Source organism: Oryctolagus cuniculus, chromosome X (assembly GCF_964237555.1).
Source record: "Oryctolagus cuniculus chromosome X, mOryCun1.1, whole genome shotgun sequence".
Classification (NCBI taxonomy): Eukaryota; Metazoa; Chordata; class Mammalia; order Lagomorpha; family Leporidae; genus Oryctolagus; species Oryctolagus cuniculus.
In genome coordinates this window covers 86,428,323-86,435,884 of record NC_091453.1, presented here as the reverse complement: position 1 = coordinate 86,435,884, position 7,562 = coordinate 86,428,323, and the positions used below count along the sequence as shown (strand labels likewise).

At 49.3% G+C, this 7,562-nt stretch overlaps 1 long non-coding RNA gene across 1 annotated transcript; it reads right to left on the bottom strand.

Moving 5' to 3' along the window:
* Positions 1-696: 696 nt before the first annotated feature.
* LOC138847743 (uncharacterized) lies at positions 697-7,505 on the bottom strand. Its single transcript, XR_011385696.1, has 3 exons — positions 7,308-7,505; positions 2,946-3,060; positions 697-1,362 (listed from the first exon to the last, which is right to left on the bottom strand). It is a non-coding gene; the product is annotated as an uncharacterized lncRNA (long non-coding RNA).
* Between the last annotated feature and the right edge of the window lie 57 nt (positions 7,506-7,562).

Below are 7,562 nucleotides of genomic sequence, written 5' to 3'. Positions count from 1 at the left end.
TAGTGTAGATATAAGTTGGGACAACACTCTGACGCTGGGCAAACCTCTCCAGGTGTTGTGGGTTCAAGGTGGAATTTCTGTGCCTGAATCTTTCCACTTACCTGCTCATCAAGGCCTCCCGCCAAGGAAATGATGTGCACATGGAGCAATAGAAGAGGAATAAGCACAGTATGTAGTAATATAAGCTCGATTTGAGAATTAAGCATAGGCTTGATAAATCCATCCGCCCCTCTATCTTTCTGTTGCAGGAGTCTCTGATTTTTACAAACTGGACTAGAAATGCAGCTTAAGCTCCCCCCTTCCCCTCCAAATCTGGGAAGCTAACATTTTGTCTGACTTAATCTTTTAGCAGCAAGTGGAACGGATTACACAGTCACAGATGTGTATCATTTTTCACTGCGATGGCCCTGCTCACTGGCGAGAGCATTCAGATTAGTAACTCCCATGCAGGGTGATGAAGAAAGGGCCATAACCAAGTGGCTGGAACTGCACATGAAAGGATTTGCTCTCCACCACGGACCAAAGCTGAAGCATGGAGGGAGCAACAAAAATGTCCCATTTCCCTAACAGGAGGATGAGCGAAGGAGTACACTTGCTATTCCGCGTGTGCCTATTGGGCAGGGTTGAATTCAATGCTGGCTCGCCCTCTTGGGTTGCCATGGTGACGAGAGAGTGAAGAACAAGTGACAACAGAAAAATAGAAAATTCCGTGCCATTCAGAAGATCCAATGCTCCGGGGAGGAAGTAACAAGATTCCCCTCTGAGCAGAAGCCAGGGCCGGGGGCGGGGTGGGGAGCAGGCTACGTAGGAGGTCTGTGGGCTCAATGATTTGTTATCTCAGCAGTGGCCATGTTGTTGCCAGTGTGTTCGAATGAGAGGAGACGGTTGAGCCTGCATCCTGTGCCTCCCAGAGTCATGTCAAGTTCTTCATGTTATTATCATACTGCTTCCTTCAGTGCCTGAAAACAGAGGCTGCCGTGAAGTCCCATGCGGGTGACACACATCAACGCCTCCCGATCTCCGTACTGACGAGGTTGCCCTTGTGACACACCTCCGGTTCTGTCCACTATGAGATGAGTGTCTAGAGCAAGCTGGCTGTGAGTCCAAGACAGCGGCTGATTCCTCAAGCAGTGCACACAGACGGGCTGAAGGGAGGCTGCTCATCTCTGTGCAAACCTGTTAGCTAACATTCCACTGTAGTCTTGCCGTGCTTCCGAGAAGTTGTGGTCTTGGGTCACCAGTCCTGGTAACGCACTGCCATTCCTTTTAGGTGAAAAAGCATCATTCGCCAGTTTTACTGGGGATACCACGATGGCTTCAATAGAGGCAGAACACGGGCTTGTCTGAGTGCAGTGATGGGACCTGCGGAAGAAGCTGTGTCCTAGGTTACAGTTGCTTCGTACTTAGCCAGAGTTCAGGGCTCTGAAAGATTGCAAGGGATGGTGGAAAACATATGGAGGCCACACCCAGATTCTGGGGTCTGTCCTGACCCCCTGCACTGATCTGTTATACAACCTTCCCCAAGTCATTTCTCTTATCATCATCATCAATTTCCTCATTGTGAAACGGGGATATCTCTTTGGAAATGTTGAAAGAGTTTCAAAGGCGATCATGGTGTCAAGTTGCTCTAAAATGTACAGACTAGCACCTGTGTAAAGCAAGCAGATGAGGGGTGCCAAGAACCTCATAGAGCTAGGTCAGAAATGTAAGGAGAGTCAAGGATGTGACTACTAATATGATAGCAGTTGCCAAAATCAGAATACATACACACATAATATTGTGCATATATAGAAATGTAAGTATGTATAAATATAGCTCAAGTCTATAATGTCTATAATGTCCCAAGTACTCACTCTGCTAAGCCCCTTGCTTGCATATCTATATCTCATTTAATTCTTACAATAACCCTGTGAGACTGGTGTTATTATCATTTCTATTTTATAGATGAAGAAACTAAGGCTTAAGAGACTAATTTCCTCATGCGCACTGAGCTAGCGAGAAGCGGAGCTAGTGTCTGAGCTCACGTTAAGTCTGCCCTCTGAGGTTGTCTCTACAAACTGCAGGCAGCAAAGATTGCCGGCCACAGGCCACAGATTCCTGTGGCTGAGTGGGCCTCTTGATCCTGTGCCTGGTGCTGTAGGTTTAGAGGTCAGCCACTAGAGGGTGCTGCGTCTCTTGCTGTTAATGGGCAGGTGACTTACTGGGAACTTGGAGCTGGCTCTTGGTAAGGTGAAAGACTTGAAGAACCCAGGCCCGGATTCTTGGACTCTTAACTTTTTCAAGTTCATATTTGGTGCCAAGCCTCAGGTGTTCCCATCCGTGGCATGGAAATGCCTGCTACAGAAATGCCTGGATGTGACAGTTGACTCATTTCTTTCCCGATAGGTGCAGGAGGCCAGGGAGAGCTGCCTGCCCCCTGGAACTCCCGAGGCTTCTCTGGGAGAAACGAAGATGACAGGGGGAGGCTCCACAAGTCCCGATTCTCCCCTTACTTCCCCACTTTCGGGTTGTGTGAGAGCTGTCGGCTCGCTTCACTTCTCGGAGCCCTGCTTTCCTGTGTAAACAGGAGGACCAATCCCTGTCACCTGATAGGGTTCGCTCAGCTGTGGCCCACTCTGCCCACAGGCAACACCGCACGGAGCGGGCGGACACAGAATCGCCTCACTGGGCCCTGTGCTCACTGCTAGGCTGTGGGAGAGGCTGCCACTGACCTGCGAGAGACCCCCGAAGCCCCCCCCCCCCCCCCCCCCCCGCCGTGGTGACGCCTTTCCTCAGCATGTCCTGGCTCCTGGCTTGGAGCTCTTCCCATCCTCTGACTCATTTCCCTGCAGCCACAGCCTAAACTCTTTCCCCCTCGCCCGCCCTCCCCTCCTGTAGCTTTAATCCCTCTCAGAGCCCCACTGAGTCCACCTCCTGCAGACACAGGGCTCTGGAGTCACACAGACCTGCATCCTGGGGCTGCCACTCGGCTGTCATCTCTCACATCTTAGAGCGGCCCTTTGTAAATTGTGTGACCTGGAGCCCGTTCTTCTAACCTCGCCGAGCTTCCGTTTCTTCACCCTGCAAAACAAGAATGATAATAGTTCTTACCTTTTAGGGTTGTTGTAAGGAGTGAATGAAGTCGCATGCAAACCCCTGGCACTTAGTGTGTGTTCTGGGGGTGGGGGGCATACTTTTTCAAACTAAGCCTCAGTTTCCCTAACTGTACCTCTCCCGCAGAGCTGCTGTATCAAAATTCATCCATGAAAGGTGCTTTAGCCATGCATCCAGAGTAGGAATTCAAGTCTAACCGGCTATGCTCCCTCTGATCCTTCTAGCCTCCCTGTTGCCTATTGTCCCCCTGGACAGGGCAAGCCACCTCTTCCACCCGAATAGATGCCATCACCACCTCGCCTTCCTTCCCCACTGTGCCACATGCTTATCTCCGGGCAGTTTGTCTCCTTTCTTTCCTCATCTCCCGCTGTAAAAGGGTGGCTGATTTCACAGTTCTGACCTGTCAGGAGCCTGCTGTTGCTTACTGTGTTTTGGTTTTATCGCTAGCTGGCAAGGTCATGGCAACCGCTATGGAAACACACAAATTCAGGCTCAAAAAGCTGCTAACTCTTAATGGTCTCATTCATAAATGAGGATAAGAAGTGTGTCTATCTCTAGAACCATTGTGATTACTGTATTACAGGAGACACTGTGTTACATGAGTAGTAAGTGTCTTGTTAAAATCTTCAGTATTGTACTTATGAACAACAACACAAAGAATTATACCTATGAAATACATGAAAGCTGTTCTCTTTATACTAATACATTTTTAAGTGAGTGTTTTAGCTGTCACTTACAGAGCATTCACTGTTTTCCCAGTTTCTGTGGTTAAGATTTGTGCACTTGCACAAGGCTGCTACAGGCCTTGCCAGCTGAGGTTAACCCAAAAGCTACAGTAACCAACACCATGTTGCCAACAGGTCAAAACAGTGAATTCAGGCCACCTAAAAAGCTGCTTGGGAGAAGGATTGGCCATTATTTTATAGCAAGGGACTAGGGAGGAAAAGAGACAAGAAATATAACCCCTAGGAGACTGAACAGGTACAGTTGCAGCTGGGGGTTGGTAATGCCTACTGCAGGGACGGGTGGGCTAGGGCAGGGCCTTCCACGTGCCCACAGGCAGAGGAGAAGAGTCAGCTACTTCACTGAACACATGCCGAGTGGAAAGGAAGTGGGATATAACAAGCAAGGACAGAGGTCGTAGTGAGACCTGCTCTCAATGGAGCTGACCTTGACACTGGAGAGGAGTGGGCCCATGAATACAGCCAGCACATGGTGGTTATGGAATTTGAACCCGGGTACATGTGCTTCCAAAGCTCATGCTCTTAGTCAATACAATAGAAACATCCGGCCCACTAGAAGCTTCTCAATACGTTTTTTTTTTTAAGATTTATTTATTTATTTGAAAGTCAGAGTTAGAGAGGAGAGGCAGAGAGAGAGAGAGAGAGAGAGGTAGAGACAGAGAGAGAGGTCTTCCACCCACTGGTTCACTTCCCAATTGGCCACAACAGTCAGAACTGTGCCGATCCCAAGCCAGGAGCCAGTAGCTTCTTCCAGGTCTCCCAGGCGGATGCAGGGGCCCAAGGACTTGGGCCATCTTCTATTGCTTTCCCAGGCCATAGCAGAGAGCTGGATAGGAAGTGGAGTAGCCGGGTCTTGAACCGGTGCCCATATGGGATGCCGGCACTGCAAGCCAGAGCGTTAACCTGCTGTGCCACAGCGCCGGCCCCAATACATGTTTGTTTAATGAAGGAATTCACACTGGTGCCTCTTTCTGGAAAGTTTCCTTCCTCCAGCTCTACCCATGCTCATCCCTCAAGGCACTGCTCAAGTGTAGCCTTACCCCCAGTGGATGTGCCTTCTCTCAGTTGCTGTGGGAGAGGGCGGGGAGAAGGGACCGACGGTGCTGGGATGGGGAAGTGTTGGGGCACTAGAGCGGGCCATGCTGGCTGGAGCCAGAAGAAGAACTCTGTTTTGCACAGATTCTTCTCCTCAGTCTGTGCAGGGCAGATGAAGTTGCTGTAAGGACTGGATTAACCCCTAACAAAGTAGCTTGCACTGGGCTCCAGTTACTCAGAGCTGTGAATTCCAATCTCTTAGCAACCATGCAGGAGGAGGAGGAGGATCGGGAGCCATTTCAGGACAGGGGAGGCAATGTGTGCCCAGTACACAACAGCACATGTGCAGTCAGGAGGAGGCAGTGGGGAAGTGTGAAGAGCTCATTCTAAGTTAAGAATTCCTGCTCCAGGGTTTTAGGGTCTTTAAACCCCTGGGGATTTAGGGATTTGTAATTCTATGCTATATAATACCTTAAAACCAAGGATATTGGGATTCCAAGGATCTCAAATCCCTATAACCTATGGTATAAAGAATCCAGTAATTTTTGAGCTATGAAATGTCGGAAGCTTAAGGGCCCCAAAACAAGGATTTTTAAACGGAACACTGGACATGTTCAAATACTAATTAATCCCCCTTCCACTTCAAATCAACCTTAGTTTAACCCTTGGTAAGTGGTTTCCAAATTGTCTTCCCTGCAACCTGAGGATCCCCGAAGGTGCCTCACACAAGTGGGGAGGCGAGGAGGGAGTTGGTTTACAAGAGATAGGACCGCAGGGTGGGAATTCTGCAAGCCCTGGCCCCCAACTGTGACTGCCATGAGGGCGGCTCCATTTTTGTTGGATTTGTACATGGGGCATCTGCATTTGATCCAAAAGAAGTATTTTCCTGTTTAGAACACAAATCTTTTAAAACCTTTGCCCTAGGAAAGAGGAACCTGCACCCTGTGGGCCACTCTTGGAAAGTAAAGACTGGTTTGGGAAGCCCCAGGTGGTCTTTGTTTATTTGTTTTTTTTTCCCAAATGTTGTTTATTGTTTGTTTTTAATGAGACAAACACTGCAGGGCTGTTCTGACAATGAAACCATCAAATGGTGCCAGGGAGATCAGGTGGAGGTTTACTTGGGTCAAACAGTCATTGGCTGATTCTAGCCCATAAGCTCATGTCTTTGACAAACTCACTATTAGCAGCAGCTACAGCTACTATTGCTATGCCTTCTACTACCACGTAGTCAGCGCTTCGACTCTGCCCGGGACTGTGCTGAGTACTTTGTCTACCATCTCATGGAAACCTCGCCATAACCCTTTGGAAGTCTCCTTGCTAACCCCATTTTACATATGAGGAGCCTGAGGCTCAGAGTGGATCAGTAACTCACGCAAGGTCACACAGCTGGCACACGGTGGGTTCCACTTTCCTTACAAGCAGAATTGGGACTAGAGGAATGAAAGTGCTCAAAGATCAAGTGTCTGGCAGTCTTAATTAAGGAATAGGGTTGGATTCTGACCAATAGATGGCACCAGTGCATGAGTTTGGTGGCTTGTTCAGGCTGCCTTTGACTGAAGGAAGTCCCAGCTAGGATTCAGGACTGGAGAAGCCCGTCTCAAGTTGAAGGTGTGTGTGGAGGGGGGAGCTGAATAAGTTGATGTCGCCCTGACCCCCTTTGTAGCTAAGCACAGATACAGGGAAGCCGGCAAGTGGGGGAAAGCAATGGTGCCTCCAGTCAGAGCTGCTTGAGGAAGACCTGAGGATCTTTTTCCTTCAGCATTTCCTTTGGACCGTCGAGTCGTGTAATGCGGTCATGTGGGGATAGCAAACAGAGCCCCATCTGATTGCACAGGAACGATAGGCAGATGCCGTGCTATGGGAATTACTGTTTGTATGAGGCCATTCAACCTGGCCCTGAGGCTCAGAGGAGGCCTCCCGGAGGAGGGGTGTCTGAGCTGGTCCTGCTGGACGGCTCTGGGAGTTTCACAGGCAAGCAAGGATGGAGAGGCATTGCAGACCGAGGCGGGAAGCCGCAGAGGTGTTAGAAGGCACGCCACACTCGAGAACAGGTGATGGAATTTTCAGCTCTTGATTTGTGAATGTGCAGCACCACATCTGTGTGCATACACATGTGTTTTCTGCATAGAGAAGCCATGAATTCTCTCTCTCTCTCTCTCTATCTATATATATACTTTTTTTTTCAACTCTTGGTGAGGCAAAGACAGGCTATGGTCTGCTGTGGCAGCCAGAGTCGAGAATAAATTGCCAAGGGTCATGTTGGAGGCAAGAACATAGTTGAAGAGTAATTGGGGCAAGCGTAGGCATGAGGGATTGAACTGTGGCAGATACAAAGGAAACTGAAGAGAGAAAACCGCCAGCACTTAGTAGCCTCCAACCCCTCTCTCCACACTCACACAGCCACGTCCAAGGCTCCAGTGAGACTGCACCGCTTACCTTCCGCCAAACCCCTATGCCCGCTTCGAAATTTCGGGCTGCCTTTTGGTGTCCTTTTTACTCCTTTCTAAGTTGTTCTTAAAGCTTAATCAAACTTGATTGGACAAGTTTATGGAGAAGTCTCAGCTGCACGGTGGGTCTCCAGCCCTTCATCCCCATGGAGCAAAATCTGTCAGCTGACCTCAGGCAGAGCAATGAATTGGCCTTGAGTTGGTCTCTGACCCTCTGCCCAGGGCTTTGCAATGTGGGCAGAGT